The sequence below is a fragment of the Aptenodytes patagonicus genome, chromosome 11 (assembly GCF_965638725.1).
Source record: "Aptenodytes patagonicus chromosome 11, bAptPat1.pri.cur, whole genome shotgun sequence".
NCBI classification, from domain to species: domain Eukaryota; kingdom Metazoa; phylum Chordata; class Aves; order Sphenisciformes; family Spheniscidae; genus Aptenodytes; species Aptenodytes patagonicus.
Genome location: NC_134959.1, coordinates 17,155,593 through 17,178,916, shown reverse-complemented (window position 1 = coordinate 17,178,916; position 23,324 = coordinate 17,155,593). Strand labels below are relative to the sequence as shown.

The 23,324-nt window shown below is 40.0% G+C and overlaps 1 long non-coding RNA gene across 1 annotated transcript in view; it reads left to right on the top strand.

Annotated features, from left to right (window-relative positions):
* The first annotated feature begins 3,007 nt into the window (after positions 1-3,007).
* The window catches only part of LOC143165435 (uncharacterized), a 230,352-nt gene continuing 210,035 nt past the window's right edge, over positions 3,008-23,324 (top strand). Inside the window, exon 1 of the long non-coding RNA XR_012996259.1 lies at positions 3,008-3,174. This is a non-coding gene — a long non-coding RNA (uncharacterized LOC143165435). The remainder of the gene's footprint in view (positions 3,175-23,324) is intronic.

Genomic DNA, 23,324 nt, shown 5'->3' with positions numbered 1-23,324 from the left:
GAAAAAGGTAAATTAAACGGATTTTGATGATTTTATCAGTGAAATACTAACTAATTCTCCTTTTAAACTGAGTTTAGATTTGTGCAACAGAGAAGCAAGAAAGGGTTGGCAGACCCCAGTGTTCTGGGAGGGTTTCCTTCACGCGGCTTCGAGTTTCATTAACGGCTTTAACTCCAGCCCTCGGAGCCTCTTCTCACGTTAAAGCCCAGTCTTTGGCTGCCGAGGGCCTTTCAGCCCCGCCGGAGAACGGGTAGAGAGGTCCGTCCCGGCCGGGGAAGCCGCGCCTGGGGCAGCCAGGTCCCGCACTAGCGAGCCTCCCCGGGCACCCGGCTGCCGGACGCTCCCTGCCGCTGGGTAACGTATGCACTTGGCGTTTTTCAGAAAAAAGGAAAAACAAAAGGCTATTTTCTTTCCAGTATTTTAGGGTCTGGGGGTTCCCCCGTCTCCCCGGCTGCTGGATGCCCTATTCCCTCCGGCGGAGCCCGCCCCGCGAGGACACCCCTCGGCTCGCTGCCCGCGCGCTGTGGGGTGGGGCGGGGGCAGCTCGCGCACTCAGGCGACCGTTAGGCGCGACCGTTGGGGGCGGCCGTTGGGGGCAGCTGAGGTAACTTCCCCGCCCCGCTGAGGGGGTGCCGGGGGAAACGGGCACCGGGGACCGCGGAGCGGGCGCGGTGCGGGCCGCCCCGCTGCCCGAGGGGCTGCATTTCCTCGCCCAAGGTCAGGCGTTCCCCGCGAAGGGCGACAGACCCTTTTCTCTCCCAGCCTTTCGGAAGCGTTGCCCTGAGGCCGCGAGGAGCCCGCCCCGGGGACGGGAGCTGCAGCGGGCGAGGCTCCTCGGGACACCCTTTCCCCCAGCCGCCCGCCTGATTGCAACGATTGAGCCCGGCTGGGCGGGGGTTCCCCTAATAAGCCAGTGCGCTGCCCTACCCTGCTGGGTTTTTGCTGCTGTTTCAGTTTATGCTTCCCTCGCTACCGTCTGCGAAGGTGGGTGCTGGGGGGAGGAATCAACCGTTCCCCTGTCCCGTGCCTGCCGCTGCGCCGGGCTCGGCGGAGGGTGCCTGGGCTGTTATCCCTGCGCTGCAGAGGGAGTTTTCGTTCCCTCTCTTCTGCCACCCCCGAACGGAGCTGCGGTCCGGCCCGCTGCGGAAGCCGGGGACGTCCCCCTAGGGTGCTGAGGCCGTGCCCCGCGAGGTGCGGGGTTAGGGTCGGCTCGGGCTCCCCGCCCCGTCAGGCGGAGCGCCAGGCTGGCCTCCGCCTGCGAGCTGTCGGAGAATGGGGGGGCCGGGAATAAATCGCTCTGGAAATGCGGAATGTTAAATTTCCCGTTACTTGACACCAGGCCGTGGGGACCGGGGGAAGTTACCTCTCCCCAGAGCTGTCCTCTGGCAAGCGCACAAAGGTGCCCGAGTCGCCTCGCAGCTGGGCGCCGCGCTACCTCGCTGCAATTACCCAGCGCAGGATTTCCTATTCACAGACATTGAATTAATCCTTATTCAAGAATAGATTTTTTTTTTCTTTACAGTTTTGTTTGCGCGGCCGCATTTTTCTCATTAGCAACAAAGTTTTCTTCCCCTTTTTTTCCCCCCTCTCTTTCTCGCCTATCACAATTTTATCCGTTAAAATAAAGCACAGTGGGGTGGATTTTTTTTTTTTTCTCCTTTTTCTTCTAAGCGCCAACGATCGTTCAGCGCATTCATTTAATCAGCCCCAGTAATTTTCTTCACACAGAAACAGACGTGATTTATTTAAACATTGGGCTCCTTGCGTGTGAAACTTCCCGGCTTGGGAAGAGCCTGCGGCGGAGCGGCCGGAGGCGTCCGGCCCGTGCCGGCTGGGTAAACCGCCGGGCTGCCCCTCCCGACGGACGTTTTTGCTAGCAGACGGCCCGTGAATTTGGGGGTTTCCCCGAATGCTGCAGGACGAATGCACGAGGCGAGGACGTGGCGGCTACTGAGAGAGAGGAGCTGGGGGCGCGCCGTTCGCCTGGCTGCGGAGAGGGGCGCGCAGCCCTCCCGCGGTCCCCCGGCCACGGAGCAGCCCGGCGGGTGGTTACTTCACTTTCATGGGGCAAACTGGGGAGATGTAGCGGGTCAGACGGAATGAAAGGCGTGGAGGGCTAATCAAAAGGACCCGCTATACCAGCAGAGTGGAGAGAGAGAGAGGAGTCAGGGCAGCACATAGGCTGGACAGGTTTCTCTGTTGGCGAGGCAGGGGTGGGAAGGGAAGGGGAGCAGCAAATGGCCTGGCTTATTTCGTGTGCTGATGACGACCAAATCCGAAGCCCTTTTCTCGGGGAAAAGTCGGATAGATTTCGGTGTTTCTTCCTAGGCTGGGTTGTGGCTTGAGACTTAGGGACAGGTTGCAAGCCCTCCCTGCTGCAGCAGTCAACAAATCTCTCCAACCCTGCTTTGGAAAGAATATTTGCTGACCATCAAAATGCAACAGTTGCTGCTTGGTTTGACCTTTTCTTTGGGGCATACTTCCTGCTTTTGGGAGTCCTGAAGTCACAAGCTACCTGGTTGCGTCTTTGCAGGAGGCCAGTTTTACTTGGCAGGAGAAGGTGTGACTTTGTAGCGTGACAGTTCTTTTTTGCTGTCTCCCTGCCGGTCTTCAGTACTTCTCCAGTTTTATCTTGGGTTTTTTTTAATGGAAATAACATTTTCTGTTTGGTTTCCTTCTCTCATGAATATCAGTTGACAGAAGTTAAAATAATGTTTTGCAAATAAGTGGGTACAGTTATTTACACAAGCCGGAAGCAACATATCTCTTAACTGCTGAGTTGAAATATAATGTTTTAAAGATTTTACATACAATAGTGTCTTATATAAATACCTATCTCGAGACAAAAAGTTAAGGCAGAGTAGAGGCTTGGAAATATTAATATTAATAGGAAAGAACAGGAATAATTGGAAAGTATGCAACTTCAGCTGAGAACAGAGTTACTGACAGCTGCGTTTATGTTCAGTTTCCTGATTTGATATTTCTGTTTTTTACATCCAGGTTATAGATAATATTAGAATGGCTACCCTGAGCCAGTCCCTCAGGCAGTGGCCTAGCAGATGCCTGGAAGATGGCGAGTGCATGGTGATTCCTCCTTGGGAAGATCTCCTTGTTCCAGGGACACGGGATACTGGGAAGCCCTGAATCACATGCAGTGGCTGGAATATTTTACAGGTAAGTGACGTGTAAGCATGGCAGTGATTAAAATTAAGTTTCTGGCTCAAGTTGTATTACAGTTTTGTCCTACCATGAGTCTCTTCCTTTGATTTCCATTTTATCTTCTGTTTTTCTTTAGACACATATTTTTGAATCCACAGTCTAAATTTCTTACGAGGCAAAATCTCTCAATGATATGGGAAGAGTGAGAACAGGAGAGCAGGAAAGAGAAGTTTTCTTTAGTGCAGAAGTCTGTCTAGTACTGAGGAGCTGGTGAATAACATGCAGTCAAGGGTTGAAGACATTCTCTGCAATGCTCTATATGGTGGGTGGGGCCAGCATCTTGCATGCAGCTGACTCTGAGCATATGGTATACCTGTGAGAACACCTACCAGAGAGTTGCAGAGTAAGGAGTGATGTCATCTTCCTTTTTATAGCAGTTAACTGATTAGCCCAAATTGCAGGCTCTTCTTAACTCTCAGAAGTTACTGTCACTTTTGGAAAGCAGTTTAAATTCAGGTTAGATAGGGACCAAAAACATGTCCATGCCCATATTAGACTTTGTCACCAGTGCTAATAAGGAAAGTCCTCACTGGAACGATCAGCCCTGAAACTCCTGGTGTCACTTCATTTCAAAAGTAAGAAGTCTCTCCATGGTAGCAGACATTCACATCATCTGTACAGACAGCTCTCTTGACCAGGGCCGTGCTGAAGTGCAAAGGTCTATTTTCATTATTTAAAGGTCTTAAAAATGCAGCATCACAATGTCAGGTGGGTGTAGCAGAAGCCCTGCAGCACCTGGCATCAGGTGGTGCAACACAAGCAGTATTTAGGATTGAATATAGAAAGCAAAAAATTGAGTGGTCTGGCACACTATCATGGATTTAACCCCACTGGTCACTACTTTCTTTCTTTTCCGTGAAAAAGAATTTCAAAGCTGAGCCAGCGAGACTAACCAGTTGAATAATGTTAAAATTTTTTTCAAAGCAGTGCCTGTTTTGAAAATGGGCTTCCTTTAGCAGTGAATAATTCTAAATTGCTTTCCTTTCATTGGGATTTTAAAATATCAATTAATACATAGTGAAGCTAACATTTGTTTCATATGTACAATAACTAAGTGGATAATCATGTTCAATGCTAAATGTGCATTCATATGAACTCCTATCTTTCTGTTGGTTAGAGGATCCAGAGAATAGCAAATTATATATAGAGAGACAGAACAGATTTCAAAGGTTTATGTGTCTGTTTACTTGTCTAGGCTGAATACTGAGTTCTCTTGGCAAGTTGTGTCAGAGCTGCTGATGAGAACGAGGCTGTTTGTGACGGTTAGATCACTAGTTAGCTCAGTTGTGGGGATACCGTAATACCAGTGTAGACCTCTGGTGCTGATACACTTAAACTAATTTAACCCCCTGCTTAGGTCAGCCCAACTTATTTTGGCTTCTAACACTGATGAATGTCTGAGCGCTGCACAGACAATTTCTGTAAAAGTGTCTGTGGCAGTTAAAGGTGTTACTGTCTTTCCCTTTCAGTCCAGACGTTTATTTGTGTCCACTGAGATTCCTCCCCCCTCCCATATTTGAGTGGGTGGAATAGATCGTATAAGCACTCTTTATTCATATCACTGCAAAGACAGAGTGATTTCTTATTTGGTGAATAAGACTTTAAGATAAGGAAGTGTCCAAAATGTACCAGGCAGGTTTGCAAAGCTTAAGGAGATCATCTTACGAAAGGAAGTTGAGCCTATGTATCTGTGAGTCAGGCAGAAAAGTATTCATAAAGCTACAGCTTGTCTGAGCCAGAATTTCATGAGATGTTACCTTCCAAACCAAGCTTCCTAAAAGGGCTAACTGTCTACCAAATGGGCTTAGCTTAAAATGCCACCGAAGGCATTTTTAAGATAGTATGACTAACTTTGCACTGAAGTGGAGGAAGAACACTCCATAATTTGTCCTGTTGTGACAGAGCTCAGCAGTAACAGCTTAAAACACAAAGGCTATTACTTTAGCAGTCTCCTTACTGACATTAGATAGTCGCCTAGAGTCACTTTTCTTGCTTGACCTATACCAAACAGTAGACTGGGCTCCTGTGTTCTCTCCTGGATTTGAAGAAGTTATTAAACCAATTCTGTCTTTCCAAAGCTTTATGCATTCATGCTGGCATCCTCAATAAAGCTGGGACACAAACAAAAAAAGCAAACAAACCAGTCACAATAGCATTCAATGCACTTAAACTTGGAGGAAATGAAAATCAATATTTGTCAAATGGAGGGAAAAGGTACAATGGACTGAGGAAAAATGTCCGGCTTTCTTAAAAGCCATTAGTGAAAATGAAAAGTTGACAGCAATACTGAAATTTAATTCCTGCATCGGTGCTGTTTGAACAGATGATTTTGTTGTTGTTTTCACCCTCTGTCTGCTGATGCATGCACTAGGTTGATGCACACGTATTCCTTTATTGTTAGTGCTGTTGAATGGAATTTATTACATTTTAATTGTGCATGGTTTGGAACCTTGGAGGCTTGTATAAAGCCTTCACTTGTGGTTAAAGTGTGAGGGGCTAATTTAGGAAATGTAAATTTCATCCCTGGCTCTGGGCACGTGTGACCTTGGGCAAGTTGCTCTAATCTCTAGATGCACTTTGTAAAATGATGCTAACAGTAGTTCCTTACCTTTAATTTTTGTTTATTTTGGACATTTAGATAGGAAACTGTCCAGATTGGTCTTTTACAATGTGTGTATACCATACATGGCTACTCTCTTGGAATATAAATGGTTATAAAATATTCAATACAAAATGGCTATTTTGAATTTCAGCATCTACCAGAACACCTGGAAGTGCTCTACTGGTACCTCAGTACAATATTTGCCACTTACCAGATGAAGTTTAAAAGTTAATGCCACATTATACGTGCTTACACTTTTACTGTATTTGTAAGAACAAATCATCAGTTATTGCAAAAGGTCTCAAGAGATGCTGTATTTTTGCTGAACTACTGGATATAGCCACAATCTCTTAAAATTTTCCATGTAGACGAAATACCCCTTTCACAGGCACAGTGCAAGGAAATAGTAATTGCATTTGCTGCCTTGCAGACAAGTGCCTGTAGTTGATTTCCAATTTCAGTGATATTTATCGCAGATAACTTTCAGCCTGGACTTCAGGTAAGGATTTCTCTTTATATATTCCCCATATATGAAAAAAATGGTAAAATTAAGCATGTGGAATTGTAAAGGTCATATTTAATCAGAAGAAAAATGCTGGATGATGTATGGTATGACAGTTCAGGGTCAGACTTGTTGCCTTAGTGACTTCCTGATTTGCTTGAGGGTAGTATGTGAGGTAGGAAGGAAGATGTGAAAGGCCTAGTGCCAGTATGGTGTAGTGGAGAGTGCGTTGAAATAAAGTGCGGATTGGGGTCCTCTGCAGCTGTTGTTTTTGGTGCAAGTTTCTGTAATACTGCCTGATGCTCTTTGTTTTCTCCCAGAGAGTATATATTTGCATGTACTATATAAAATTACGAGCATCAAGCACAGTAGTGCAGCCATGTGTTGAAATGCAGCTATAGGTAAGTCCATTGTCTGCTCTACTGTTGAGCCCTAGGAATGATGATAAAGACAGGAAATATTTTTGGATCCTCTGAGACATTTTCTCTGTTTGACCAATTTGCTTTTTATAACCCTGTATATGGCAGTGACAATCTTTGCTTTTGAAAGGGTAACTCTGGGTTTTGCAACACTGGCCATATGTGATACAAGTCAGCAAGTTACGCTTATGTTTAGATGTTCTTTCCCTGACTGTCTTGTGGAGAAACAGAACGGAGAGAGTTTCATTTCATCAGGAGTCTGAAGTAACTGTCAACTAAGGCCTGAAGTCCTCACTTTATCTACTACTCATCTTGAAGGGCTTTCTTTTTATCTGAAAATTAGATATTGACAACAGTAACAACAATAAGAACAGGAGAAATGAAGAATGTGGGCAGCAATTTCCACCCCCCCCCACACCTCTCTTGCAACTTGGCCTAAATTTCAAGCTTGTTCAATGCTTTATTTTGCTATTTCAATTTATATAATGCTCAAGTTAAACCATCTCAAAGAATCGTGATTTTTAGAAAGTGCTACTCTGTCTGAAGATCAGGCTTTTAAAACGTTGACACAAAGTCACTTAAAATCATGGCCCAAATCCCATGACAGTGGACAGTTACAAGCTGACATCCTAGACAAACACACTGAGGTCATCCTAATGCCTGCCCTGTCTGGTCAGCAGCCGTCCATCCATCCGTCATTCCCCCCCACCCCCCCCCACCCCCCCAAAAAAAAAAAAGATTTTTTTTTATTGTTATCAAAGGAAAGCAATTAGTTTGTTGTTTGATTAGTCTTTATGTGTATGAGTGGGGGGGCAATGTGCTGATAGAGCCATGATGTAGTCAGGCACCTGTAGCCGACATGGGATGTCACTGTGGGGAGATGTATGCAGTACACTCTTAGCCCTTTGCAGAGGGCCTAATCGGGGCTGCTGCATTTCCAAGTAAGTTTTGGGGGAGATTTGACCTTAAGCAGATGAAATTGCTATAGTTACTTACTGTAGAAGGCTCTGAAGTAGCAGGGAGTCCTGTGGTGATGTGATATGTCTCTCTTTCTTCAGGATTATTAGTTGTCTCTCGTATTCCATCCCCTCCTCCTTTCTTTTTTTCTTTTTCTCTCAGGAGTTAAGGCTCTGTGTAATGTTGACAGTTACTGGAAAAGGTTCTAACAGCAGTAGAGCTGGTGAAAGATGAGACTATTTATAGAAAACAATAAAGTAAAAATAAATTTGAGATTAAATATCAATAGCTACCAGCTGTAGCACCTTTTCTCCCTCTACTGTTAAGTAGTAAAATCAAAGCATAATTTGGAAAGGATCCCTGCTGGAATTGGAGAAACTAGTCCATTCTGCATGCTGAAGGGAATTTGAGATGTTCATTTACAGGATGGCATTTTCTCAGTTTCTGCAGAACGAGCCCCCAGCCGGGGTTAGAAGCTCACGTGCTGTAGGAAGTGAGATTTTTCTGTGTGGGTGTAAAACTAAGCTTTTGGTCTCTGGTGGTGAGTGGACGTTCTGAGTCTTTCCAGTGCCACCATAACTATCTAAAATGATGGGATGGACACACATCTATTAGGACAGATCTCCAATTCAGCAGACTTTGGAATGGCTGAAGTGCAGTAAAATGGCTCAATCTACCCTGTCAATGTTCATAGTGTAAGAAGTGATGTGCAGAGAAGTTTTTGGCTACAGCAGTGGCAACTATGGAAATTTCTTGGATGAGTTTGTCCTAAATCAAGGGTTGATCTCATCTTGGTTCTCTTCAGCAAATCAGAGGTACAGAGGTCTCAGCTTATACTCTGTATTCCTCTCTTCCCAGAGCCTAGCTTGGACTCTGTTTAATACTATGTATTTTCTCTTTCGGCGGAAATAGTTAATCTAAGCACTCTGCGCAAGTCTTAAAAACTGCTTTTAGTTCCCTCCATCAATTGACTTTTGATATGTGGTTTTTTTTATTTCTTCTTCAAAGACTTGTGTGGATATAGCATTGTCCTTTTAAATGGATGAATTTTGGTATGGGAAGTTTTTGCTCTCTTCTCCTGATTACACTACAAAAGGAAGTTGACAGGGATGGGCAATTTTGGCAGATCAGGGTTTTTATTTCTGAGGAGGGTGAGAGTACAGTGGCTGCTAGTAGCTGCTGAGCCTTTTGCTAGTCTCATTCAGTTACTATTCAATGTCTTCTTCCTTCTGTTCTTTATTGTTTCCAGGTATGTATAGTTGATTTTTCCTGAGAAAGACATTAAGAAAGAAACTTTTCACAATATGTGTATGTGAAGGTCTGTGGGTGGAGAGGGGTAAATTTTTCCTGGGTTTTGTTTGATGTAACCTTACAGTACAGTTTCTGAGTGAGAAACCTACATTAACATCTGGAAGAACCAAATAATTTAGGCCTCCTTCATGAGTGCTTCCTTCCCATTCCTTCATCTCATACTGTTCAGTGTTCATTTTTTAATGCCATTATTGCTTGCCTGTGATAAAATATTTTTAAGTACCAGATTTCTCTGGATTCAATTGAAAAGCAATAACACCAGTTTAAAATAAATGAGAGAGAATTCTAAATAATATTCCAGAGGATTTTCTTCAGCAGAGGTAGTGTTGATTCCAGAAGTGTTTATGTAACACTGCCGAAAATCTGGACAAGTCATTGCAAAAGACTTGAAACAGAGAGTTAAACTACTTAATAGCAGTCAAATGCTGCTACCAAATTTAGTCTTTACTAAAACCAGAAATGTTACAGCCTTCTGGTTCAGTAATAAACCTACAGTGACTCATCAGGGTGATGTTGTGGCTTTTTCCTTTGCTCTTATGGAGCACGGTATTGATCAGACTGTGAAATAATACAACAGCTGAAGCTCAGGTAGCAAATACGCACTGAATTGATCTCCCTTTACTAAGTCTCCTATATCCCAGCATTATTTATGGCAGAAGGATTGAGTCTGGAAAATAACTTTGATAAATACCACCTTGTAGCACCTGTTTAAGTGATGGGAAAGAAAGCACTCCCTAGTTTGTTAACTTTAAGTATTGGGAGTAGAAGTGATGTGCACATAATAATAATATGATTCATACAAACCACTTTTCAACCAACTCGATATATTTCATTACCTCCTTTCCAGCAGAAGTATTGATTTTTGTTTTGTGGTTTTATAACACAATTTCAAGGCTGTTGTAGTTTAATGAGCCATGTTCTTATGATGTTTAAAAAGATTTGAAGCATTTGTTGAAATAAATATTATGGATTGCCCATCTCTTGTCACCTCTTCTTTCTCTCGCCCATGTAAACCCAGCATAAGAATGAACAGGGCAGCCAGCTATGTGGCTTTTTGTGTTTGAGATCAAAATGCTACTGGAGAACAATAGCAGGCCACACTTCTGTGTTCATGACCACACACAGCAGCACCTGCAGAGCAGTAAAATGTCATTGTTGCTTCTGCAGTTTGAGCACAGAGGAAGCACCACTGAGGTGGCAGATGATTCTAATAATACTTGATGTGAATTGATGGGGAAGGAGGACCATAACACAGAGGGCTTTTTATTATAAGCCTTGACTTCCCAAGCTGTGAACAACAGAGTACTGCACCTGTGGACTTTCTTCAAATCAACCATTATGGAAAGTGACAGATTTTATTAACTTAAGGAAGAACTTTTCAACATGGGAAACTTGTAGTTTATTTTGGAGACATGAAGAAAAAAAGCAGAAGGATATATCACATATTTCCCACTGCTCATACTTTTCTAGTGTGCTTTGCTTTTTGAATGTGCTATAATAGAATTGCAGGGGCATTATTACAAAGACTTTTATCTTAAAAAAAAAAAAGATAAAGAGAAAAAGATGAAACAACATCTTTGGGACTTTTTTTTCACTGGGACTTTTTTTTCACTTTTACCCATTGCTTCATGCCTTATATTAGATGAAGAATGGAATTAGCAAGAGAATAAATATATTGCTTGAAGAGATAACGTGATAATTTTAAGACATTCAGGATAGCTGAGGCTTGGGGGTGGGGAGGGAAGTTGGTGGGGAAAAAAACTCAAATCATCCAATATAAGTGATTTATACTAGGCACTGTCTTTGTGCAGTCAGCTCCTGCCTTGTGCATCCATCATGGGAAGGTTCTGGGATGGCAGGGACTGGACATGAGGGCTGCAGGACTGTAGTGTTGTCAAAGGCATATGCAGGTAAATGGAGCTGACATACATTTGGGCAATACAGAGTTTACTTGCAACTCCAAACAGGTCAGTTTATCAGTTTTATTTACAACAGCAAAGCATCATTGCTTGAAGACGTCTTCTAATATTTCTGTTCTGGGGTTGTGAAAGTATATCGGTCTGGTTTTTAGAATGAAATAGAACAGCATCTGTATTTCTTTTTTCAGGTGGCCATCATGTGCCCTGTAGTGTAACGCAGAGATACTGCAAAAGTTGGAAAGATTAGATGCCTGGTGGTCTAATGCTAGAGTGATTCCTACCTACACCATAAGTTAACAAAGTGCAGGATCTGATTTATCTAGAGTTTTTCCATTATTTTTATTTAACAGAATGCGTGGCCGTATTCTGAATTTATTATGGCTGGAATGATTTTGCTAGGCAAGGACACAAGCCTCTGGTACCCATATGAATCCAAACACATCCAAATCTTTGTGTAGGTGCAATTAATACCCTGATGATGATATAATTCAGGTTGCCTTAAAGACAGAACACACATAAAAAGGGAAGTTGATATGAGCATTTTATTATCTTCATATGTATATAGTTTTTACAGTTAGTTTTGAAGGAATCGTAGAAGTTGTAATTCATGTAATATTAATGGCTAAGAGTTGACAAATCAAGCATAAAGTCCACTGGATCATGATTATTAGCTAAAAGCATAGTGCTATCTGGTGATTCTTTTTGTTCTAAAAATAAGCTCTGGATGAACTGAAAATCATTTTGCAGGAAACCCTTAAGTAAAGTGATCATGCAGAGTAGTTGGTGGAATATTACGCTCTTCATGTGCACAAACAGGTGGTGAGCTTGGCCTTAGATTTAATCAGGGGATGATAGACAGGTAGCACTTTTGTATATTTCAGATGGAAACTTCTTTTCAGAGACAGAAACTGCTTCATATTCAATAGCCTGTATACCAGGTGAGAGAAGTATTTACCAGATATTCATATTATCATTAGTGTTACTTTAACTTGCTGTTAGAGTTAACTCATACAAGAAAGCTGATGATTTATTTAGTCAATTGCAAAAACTTTGGTTTTATTCTCTTCTCCTCCTTTTCCATTTTGGCAATGTATATAGCAATCCAGAACACGCAGAAATGTGGCTGTGAATAAACTTGTGAGCAAATAACTGCCTTAATTCAGGATTCATGGATCTCTGACCATATTCTTTTTAGCTAATATTTTAGATAAGATTTTGATATCAATTGTTTCTCTTTCCCCTCCCAAAACATAATACCTGGTAACCTAAGCACATACAATCTGTTTCAGAAGAGAGATTCAAGCAAGTGCAGCCACTGGTGTGTTTTAATGTCACTGCAGAGATTATGTTACCTTCCTAGAAAAAAACCCCTTTTTTTCTCCCCTTCAAATGGAAGTCTCCTGATACCCCTGTCAGAGACCATTTGTTATGCAGAGTTTTGTGAAGCAATCAAAATTAATTCACAGTGATCTTTTCACCCCAGAACTCCCAGCTTCAAATAATGGGCTTTCTCAACAGGTGCTTATTGTGGCAGTTTGACTCCAACTTGCCAGACTAAAGATTTTATTCTTTAGCCATATTTAGGAATGAAATTCTGAGCTTATAGTTTACTAATCTTAAGCAGCTGCCCAGGAAGGCACACCTGCTTAAAAGAATGATGTCTTGTGTCTTTGGGATCTAAAACCTAAAGATGTTTCCACATTTGTCTATTTCTGTAATTAATAAAATCTCATTTACAAGTCACTAGAAAACCTGTTCAACAACAATGCCATGTAATATTGTGGTCTTATTAGGAATCTAATTGTGCTGTTTATTCTTGCAGAGGAGCAAAATTCCCCCTGAAGACAAAACAAGATGCTTTGGTATTTTTTTTTCTTTCCCCTGAGTTAGGATTTGTAGTAGTTTTCATTGTGAAATGAAACAGAAGTAAAATAAAACAACTCTTTTAAAGGTAGTACTAATAAGCTATACTCATTTTGACTGTTGAGAACTTTGACAAATGTTTGCTTATCTTTTGCAGGCACTGTTTAAATATGTTTCATATGAGCTTCAAAAGCAAAAATCAAAACAATATTTTTTTTTTTTTTTTTATATTGAATGTCCTTGGTGGAAGGCAAAAAAAAAAGGATAACTTGGTTAGGTAAAAGTACTACAGAAGGTATCATCAGAAATACCTGCACGGTTGTTGGTACCGGTATATCATAATATTCTCATTCCTTTAACTGTACATAGCCATGTAATTAATGAAGTACATTACCAGTAGAAAGGTATCCCTGTGGAGGGTAAAGCCATACTAGTCAAAGCACATTTACGCTACTATAACTGTAGTAGGAGATACTGTTGTCAAAGCTGTTATGGTAAAAAGTGGCTTAAGCTATAACCATGTCCAAAATACGGCACTAATTGTACCTATGCAAAATGACATGTTCAGCTGGCTTCACCATACTGGTATTAACTCAGGATGAGAACTTCTAGGAACACCAGTGTAGTATCAGAACATATGAAGTGTCTACAAGAGAGGAAAAAAGGGAATTAAAACAATTATTGAAAATGTATTTCTGGACAGGGTGATTGCCACTTGCATGGTATTTAAGGAAGAAAATCTTTGCCTGAATTTGTTTTGCTTTGTATGCCACCTTTAAGATTAGACTTACTTAAGAACAGCCAGGAAACGTTTGCCTTTGTATAGCTATTATTAGTCATGGATTGTATTGATGATAATACTGCTGTAGGTTGAAACTGGGGCCTTTGACATCATCCTCTATTTTAGAAAGTTAGTAAGAAGTCATTTAAGCCCCTTTATTGAAGCAGGTAGCTGAAACAGCAGGGGCCTTCAACAAACCACATACACGTGACACTGCCTAAAACAAAGACACACGTGAGGCCTCTCAGGCTGTTGCAGACAGAGAGGCTTTATAGAGTATTGCTTTAGCACAACTGTTTGAGGGAATGATGCAGGAAAAACAGGTTGCAAGGAGAAAGAAAAAGCAGTAAAAAAGCATCAGCCAAAACCACATGAACACTGGTAGCATTTACTTGGGAAAAGTGTCAGGGCTTTTTAAGTTAAATGCTGAGGGAAAAAAAGCTTAGAATTAAGAGAAAAGAAACCATCTCCAGCTGTTTAATTCCTCTTATGTTCAGGGAAACAGGATTTTTTTAATGTCAAAGAAGGAGCTGACTTTATCATCAATTTCTCCTAATGGAAAGAGAGTCCCTATGCAGTGGCTTGCTGCTCAAGTCAAAAGGGGGTGATATTGCTTTTTATTTCAATAGCACCATTTATTTAGGATTCTCAAAATATTCTATAAATGTAGGTATTGGACAACACTAGTTCCCTTAAAGTAGACAGATATCATTTTACATCCTTAGCAACGTAAGGGACTTTGCTAGTAAGTATTAGTTAAGCAGTTTGCCCAAATTCAGCAGCGACTTGGTCACAGAACTAAGGGAATCTAGGATCCTGATCCCTTTTTATTCATACTGGTGTAAATCAGATGTGAGCAAGAGAAGAGTCATGTCTTAGTGGCTGCAACACCTGGTTCCCCAATATAATTATGAATGTAATCAGACTCCTTCTGGAGCTCAATGAAATACAGAAGTCCTGATGCTAGATCCATTGCTCTTGATACGCTGTCTCACAGTGTAGGTCACTAGTACATATATGCTTGTGTGAAATCTGAAATATAGCACTGTTTATACTGTACCACAATATTTCCAAAGCTTTATAGAAAACAATGAAAGTAAAAGCCTTGGCCCATGATCTTTAACATTGGTAAGGGACATAAGGAGTATGCTATGAGCATCTAGTTGCCACTCAGTTGCTCATGTACTTATTTATAGCATTGAAATAAGAAAAACAAAGTGTTAATTAATAAAATTACAAAAATGGGATTTCAACCTTTCCAGATTCCAACAATTTCCACACATGTGGGAGGGGGGAAGTCCTGGGTGATGATACAACTTGCCGAGAATCATCTTGCAGAAGTGGACTCACATCTCCTGAGTCCCAATCTAGTGTATAATTCAAAAAGGCATCCAACATAGATAGATTGCAGGTTATAAAGCTTTTCCATTCTTTAATACCAGTTACTGTTAACAGAAGATTTGATATACATTAAGGCTCTGGTTGAAAAGTGTCTAGAATATTTATAAAATGTCACACACTAGCACATCTCTTTACAAGTCTCATCTGAAAAAAATATTATAGTCCAAAGTTGAGATTTAAGAAGCTAGTTCACTCCACAAGCACCTCACATTTGTTCTCTACATGAGCTTTAAAACTTTGTTCTCTCTAGAGCAGTTTAACTTTGTTTCTTCCAACAATCAAATGAATTGGCCCCAAATACTTCTGACAGAAGCAACTGTTTCATGCTGTATCAGGAATAAAGCTCATTCTGAGTTGAACATGGCTATAAAATTGTCTGAAAAGTGGACTTTAAAAGACATCATCACATCAAATAGTAAAGGGTGCACAGTTATTGCAAATGTGAACCCTGACCTACAGTGGACCTCGTGGATATCAGGACAAAGCTGTTTGCTACTTTACTCTTAGAACACAGCACACTTCAGCTTGCTCTCTGCTCTTGCACTATCAAAAGCCAGTGCATTCAATAAAGTATGTAACTCATTAGCCACCAATGTCTCCTAGTATCTTATGTTTAATTCAGCTTGTTTAATGAGTTCTTGCAAAATTTTTCAATGGAGGAAGGGATTGTTTAGGCTACCAAACTAAACACCAAAACATTTATGGCTTATACTTCTGTCTATGTCAGGAAAATATTAGTAATCTGTGAAGCACACTAAACAATCCTATAGAATTAGATAAAGTATTTGTACCAGGGGAGAATCACCCATTTTTATTCATGTTTTCAACCATACTGAATAAGATTTTCATATGCTTAGCCTGAAAGCATACCCAGTAGATTTTGGAAGATTGAAGTGGGTGAATAAAGTGGAATACTGCATAAATGCTTATAGATAACTTATAGCAGCAGAGGAAGCTACACTGTAGCAGCATATCCATGTAGAGATAGAATGGTATTTTGAAACCACGTAAGCTTTGTATAATCTATCTTCCCATTAAAAAAAAAAAAATCATATAGCTGAAGACTTAAAAATCAGCTAAAACATAAACAAACAATGCAATGATTTTTTTCCTAAAGCTGCTAGCAGTATGACTTACCAGCTGTTAGATGTAGGTATTTGCTCCAACGGAATATTTAACTTCAGTATAGCTGGCTGGTTTATTGCTGTTGATGGTGTAACTGATTACTTTGTTGCTATTCAAAATGTGAATAAGCTATGTGCTTATCTACTACTCTTACCCATTCTGAGGCTTGGGAAATGAAGAAGTTGACTGCTGTCAAGTGAAAAATTAAACTCTTTCTACTTACCGAATTAGTCACTTCTTGTTCTTCCTCTTCTCTCTCCTTTTGCCAAAGGCTATGCTATCACCTGGCTTTAAAAGAAAACATATTTCCTGCATACTGTGCCACCTTAGATGCCAGCCTTCTCTATTCTGGAAAACTTCTAACTTTCTCTGTTTCTTTCTTGCTACAGCTTCTTTTACCACAGAGAAAACTGACGTAAATTATATAAACAGTGTAGGGAATATTATGGTTTTGGATGGAGGACATCCATGGCATCAGTCATGTTCAGACGTGCAGTAAATTTCTGGCTCTATACTGGAGTGTAGAGGGGTTTTGTTGGCATTGAGTTTTCATCTGCAAGGGGGAATGAGGAGCATACATTTGATTTCAACTGTAATATATTACTTTCATGCTACTTGTCTTAATGAACGTTTTCTGAACTTTAATGGACTTATGGCTTTTTCTGAGAAAATAATTTGTATATGTACGTAAGCCTGCTGTTATACCTCTTGATCTGAAGATGGGGGCATCCCTACTCACCACATTTAGTCGAGTGAGGAGGGTGTTACCTCTCTGGCAGCCCTGGCACCCTCTCCTTTGCTGTGGCTTTGTGGCTGGACAGAGCCCAGTGTGGCTGGGGCAGATGGGATCTGAGAAGACCTGTGGTATGGTGCCGGTTACCTAAGCAATCCCTTTGCAGTGTGCGTGCCCTCCAGTGCGTTAACCATCAAGGTGTGGGGATCCCTTCCTCTGCACGCGTCTCCTCACAGCCCTACGCAGAGAAACCTGTGTCCAGGACCTCATGTCCCTGGCTGCTGACAGCATAACTATTGACTGTAGAATGCTCCTCAGTAGTTGAATGCACATCCTTTTTTCTTCATGAATGTATATACATATACAAAAGAATAACTATCTTTAAAAATATGATTTATCTCATGAAGACTTTCCAGTATGTGAATTATGGTGCATTAAATTTAACACAAATGTGCTGACATAATCCTGTTTCGTTACTTGCATAAAATGTAGTGAGAGGTTATTCTGTCAGGCTACTTGAGTATCAGGAGCTATGTTGGCCATTTCTAAGTATTTACTAGGTCATTTTGTTAAGGTAAGAATTCCCATTAAGGTCTCTGGCATGCTTCATGTGAGTAGGCATGCTGGGATGAATATGTGAACTCCTGGCAAATAAGAGCATTATAGGCATGAATTCTTTTTATAAAGCTTGTTTGTTTCTTGGGTTCATGTATTTCTGTTTTCTCTTCTTTAGCAACAATTCTGATGATTTAAGGACTAAAAATAATATGCTGCTCTTTCTTTTAATAATGATTTAGATTATTTATTTTACAGCTGTCAGAATATTCCAGGACCAAGATATTAAAATACAAATACAATAAGGAAACACATGAGGTTTTTGTTTGGAAATGCATATCTCAAATTCTAAAATAAAATTTTCTGATTCATTTGTTCTAAGACACTAAATTAAGTGAATTAATTTCTTCAGCTAGTATCCTGCTTAACATATGAGGTAGAAATATAGTGTAATGATTTATATTTTGATGAGGTCACCCCACCTAAGAACTTCAGATCTTAATGATGATTACCAGATGGATAAATAGAGATGCATTCAAATTCTCTGCCTCAGTTTTCCATGTGTTTAAATAATAACAATAACTTCCTGCCAAGGGAATTGTAGTTACTTGTACAAAAGACCAAATGTGCAGTAAAATGTAAATTAGGACATCTTCACTGAAGTCAAACATAACTGAGAACCTGGACCAAAATATTTTTATAAATATATATAGGATGCTTTGTATGCCTTGATTTGAGCAGGTGGTTGGACTTGATGATCTCCAGAGGTCCCTTCTAACTGAAATCTTTCTATGATTAAAAGGTTATGGGTAGAAGCAATGGTAAACATATGAAAGACAATTATATGAATGTTTTGGAAATTAGGCTAAAGTCAGGAAAAAGGGAGGGTCTAGGCTGTTGTCTTACAAATTGGTTTGTTTTCCTTTTGAATTTTGTGTGAAGTACAGCAATGCAGTCAAGTAATATGTTTGTAAAGTGCCTTATGAAAGTCTTATAGCAGTACAAGGCTCTTTGAGATGGCAGAGAAAGGAGGAAAAGAACAATGTCCCTTGTCTGGCTGCATTACAATAGGACAGTCAATGACATTGTAATTCCTAGGAATCTTTTCTCCAAATGATGCAAAGAACAGTGATTGTCTAGAAAGAAATCAACAACTTTTCTGTTTCTTAACGGAGCAGCTATGTTTCCTTCCTTCCTTTCTGTTATGGCTATTTAATCTCTTCTTTCAGTGTGTTTAAAATGTGTAAGCCTGGGTGGGACATGTGGAGAGAACCTAGGTTTTTGCAAAGGCAGATAGGGTGGTGCTGAACCCTGCTCTCTGAGAGACATAGCAGGACTAAAATGCAAAGAGCATGTGAATTACATGGTGCATATTTTTAAGATGTAAATGTCATGTTCTAATCAGTGCAGAGATGATGGTTGATCCACAGAAGCCACTTTTATTGTCTCATTGTAGAGACTGATTCATTAGCTCAAGTTGTTGAAGGTCATTTATTGGAAGTCTGCTATAAAATGGCAGCTGTAATCGCTGGGGTTTGCTTTTTCTTGTATCTACTTTTACATCCCAATATCCTTAGGTTTGTGTTTTAGCAATTTTCCCTTCAGCTGAGGTGGAGTTGCCTTCCTGTATGTCCAGTTTTCTGAAACACTTTACTTTTCTTGTAAAGGGAAGGTAATGTAGACGGAGCTGCTGCTGTAATGTAGTAACTCCCATGTACCACTGGATGGTGTTTGAGTCAGCTTGCAATTCTGGGTTAAGTGTCTCTCTACGCCAACACAATGAATAGCTTGTTGTGCAACTGAATGCAAGAATCCCAAGGCCATTTTAGTGATCCAAGATGAAACTCTCAGTTCTTTGTGTTTACTATAGACCGTCAGAATTTAGAAATGCTTAGAAATAATAAATGCAATAAACATGTTAAAATGTGATCATTCCAGGATGATAAATGGAATGTTTCCCATATCAATGTTAATTCAACTTTACCGTTATTGCCTAAAGCAACCTTTAATTCCATTCTTGTTTTTTAATTAAAATGGGCGGATTTGCCTTATTTTCTCCTACTGAGCAATACTTCACACTGCTGGTGGCCACTGAAATTTAAGTAGGGCCAGATTTACTGAGTTGTTGCACAGCAACACAGGGCCAGATTTTGCTACTCTTCCCTGTATATGATAGTGTTATATGATTATTTTAAGCTAATGACGTTCCAGAACTGGAATAGTAAGTTCAAATACTTATTCTGAAGTTAAGAACATTCAGATGCACACCAGGATCCATATTTTGTACCCTATTCCCTCTCTACGTGAAACAGATACAGTATCATTTGTCTAAATGAGCTCTTGCAACCTTGTCCTCTGTGTTTTTATAGGAGTGAGTTGCGTAATCTTCCAAGATTCTTAAACTATCCTTTACAATTAGTTTTAACTGAGTAAAAGATATGCCCTGGGTGTCAGCAGTGTCTGTGCATCAATGTGTTGTTAAAGGATTGTAGAACAAGCCTGATACTATGTTCTGTGTCTCTCTTCTAACTGCTAGTTGAAAACTTTGAATAATAAAGTTTAGTCTGCCTGTCGGGGGAAAGAAAAAAAAAAAGTGTGACACTCTTTAGTACCACCTAATTATTCCTTGAATGCTCTTTTGGCCTCGTTTGCTTTTGTATTATGCTTATTTAAATGTCTTATTTACGTAGAGGCGTTACACTCCTGAAAAGACTCACATACAGTCTCAAATAATGCTGAGAATTTGCAGTGATAGTAAGTTTATATCTGCAACTCAGCTTGTATCCACCCAATCTTCAGGTTGATTTGGTTTTGGGTTGTTTTTTTTTTTTTTTTTGGGGGGGGGGTTAGATTTTTTTGTTGTTGGTTGTTGTTGTTGTTGTTTTTCTTGTTTTGTTTTGTTTTACCAACAAAACTGAACTTAGAGGACCATGCTTTTAGCTCTGCTGTTTAGTTGACCAATGTCTTTGGGGCAATGTACAGCTATCAAAAGAAAGCTTCCAGAATAATAATATCAGGTCAGTTGCTGCCAACCTGAATAACATCAAGGGCACAGACTTGTTTTCCTCTCTTTTCCTACTTCGCTATTGAACAAACTAGGGAAAAAAGATCAGGAATTGTATTTGGCTCACCATGCTAAGAATTCTTTATGGGAGTACACGATGAAGCAGAAATGTTTGTGATGTCTCTTCCTCTCTAGCTCAAAGAAAAGTTCTTTCCTCTATAAAGACAAAAAAGGTGGAAATTTACACTCAGCAACCAATGCTAAAGGAGTGAAGTTTGAAAGACTAATTGCAAGATCTAATTCTGTACAAGCTTTTCTGAGTATGCTTTGACTTGGAATTGCTGCCTCACTAGGACTTGATAAAAAGGACAGAGAAGTCAATGGAAACAGACCTGTTGACTCTCTCAGGCTTTGTATCTCACGCAGAAAGTGTATCACAAAACAATTATAAAAGTAGTGAATTACAGCACAAAGTCACCTTGGATCCTGAGCTGTTCCAAATGCTTTCAGCTTACATTATTTTCCAACTGTGTCACTTTCCCTAACTATCTGTGTCACAAAGCATTACACCAAAGACGTCAGCTGTAATTCATTTTCTTAAACATCTGACTTTAAAATCTGTGTCAGGCAATTTGTATCATCTGTCAAACAACTGTCAGAAAGGGCCAAGAGGGAAACACCTGAGAAAAGCATAGTGCTGAAAGATCTGTGCGTGGAAGTGCTGCGTCCTGTATGAACAGCTACTTGAGGAGATCCGGGAAACTCCAGTAACATTGTCAAAACTTTCTGTATCTGTGCAGGTTGGAAATGCAATCTTGGATCAGATTCTCTGGCTGCTGGATGGTCTCTGGTGGTCTTGGACAGTTGGGTACTGCTTGCAAGAGCTTTATGGCTGCCTTAAAATGGCTCATAATACTTCCCATCAGAAGCTGGCGTGTTACCCTGGCATCTTGGCCAAATTCTAATTATAGTTTATCTATTAGGAATTCTTCTAGGGTTTCATTTAATTACTCTTTGTAGACCAGTGCTCTGACTTTCTAAATAGAAGCTTTAAACTGGTATTTCTTTAGCTGTGTGTAGTTCTTTACTATGGCATATAGTAAGATACTGTTTTTTCAAAGCAGGTCACACTTATTTTTTTCAGTCTACAGGAGTTTTCTATACAGTGTGATGAGAATTTTTCTTTGCTTCCTGCCCTAAATTTTTATGTGACTTTTCTCCACTCTTGAACAGTAACCACATTTCATTCAAGTATTGTATGTGTTTCATTGATGCCAGTGTGATGTCCCTAGACATAAGTCTGATTGTATGGTAAACTCAGTAGTGGCACAGAGGGGGTGGAGCCTCTCCAGGATTATTATTTCAGTTTTGAAAGTATAGGAGTTTAAATCTTTATGTAAAATATTTAGGGATCTGTTTGTTTAAAAGATAGTATATACTTTTACTGTAATGATTTTCTGGAATGTATAATTTTGCCTTGTAATAAAGTCAGTCCTTATCAGTACTGTTAGTAGTTGCTAAAATGAGTATGGCCATATGCAGTAATGTAGAAAATCATCTTTCAAGTATTTGTTTTAAAAATGATGGGCTAGTGTCATGGCATGAAAAGCTGTGGAGGCATTAATTGTCTCTCCTGTTACTTTGCTAAACTAATCCATATAAAAAGAGCAGATTAAATTGACTGACCCTCATATATTTAATGATCGCTGCTATTTGACTAAGAAACATTTCTCAGGAAGCGGCTTGTCACAGGCTATCAATATTCTTTTAATCCCATGTTAGTTATTGGTGTACTTTGTTACTCTCCAAGATGGCTTGTTTCAAGTGGTTCTTCAGCTTGCACAGCAAGAAAATGAGATGCTAAATGGTTGCACAAACAATTTGATTATAGTGTTTAATTCCTGCCCTATGGATTTCCAAGATCAGTGATCCTTTCTCTTCTTTAGTTGTTATTATTATTACCCTTCTAACTGATCTTTCTGCTGCCAGAATTATTTTATTCCTTTTTGTCAAATTGCATTTTGAACTCAGCTTTCTGCAGAAAGTACTGGACTTCTATGTAGTTTTGCTTTAATAACTACCCATGTCAGAATATTAGTATACATGTTATTATGTGACTGCTGTTCACAGTTAACATTATGATCTTTGCTGTGCATTTGATTAATACACAGAAAAGGATGAGTAGTTAAGATATTTCAGGCTTTTTCTCTACAGTTTATATCAGCTAGAAAGTTGGATTTCATACAATACATGGGTGTTCAGAACAAGACAATGACTTTGTCAAGGTGTCTATCTTTCATGTGGTGATTATTGGCTGGTTTAGGTTCCTGTTTAATTTTTCAGCAATCCAGGTTCCTACCATATTAGTCTGATTCAATGACCAATTAAGTCAGTAGAAAGACCATAGTAAGCTTTGTTTACTTATTTTGAGTGCATATTTATTCCATGCTGAAGGCCTTAGTAAATATGGTTAAGGACTGATCTTGCAAAATGCTGAATACTCTGCCCCAGATTCAGAAAATTACTTAATTTAAGTGAATGCATAGTAATTTAGAATTCAAAAGAGTATTCACATGCTAAAAATTAAGCAGGTGCTTATTTGTTTTACTGGAGCCTGGGACTGAGTTTGCCATGACATGCTACCGTAGTGGCTTCAGATGGAATACTTGTAGTCCCTACACGTGTCATTTGTTTCTTCTTGCTCAAAGAAAAGCTACGTTTTGCTTGTTTCATTTCATTGAATTTTACTCATATAACTTCTTTTATTACATGGGGAATTGTGTTTCCTTTTATCAGACATAGGGGAAAATAATTTTATTATATTTTTTTTTGTAATTTAAGTACAGTTAGACTTTAAAGATAATTAAGATTGAGCATGACAGTGAATAACCGTGTTTCAAGGTGAAATACTCTGCAGAAAGCAGTTTTGCATT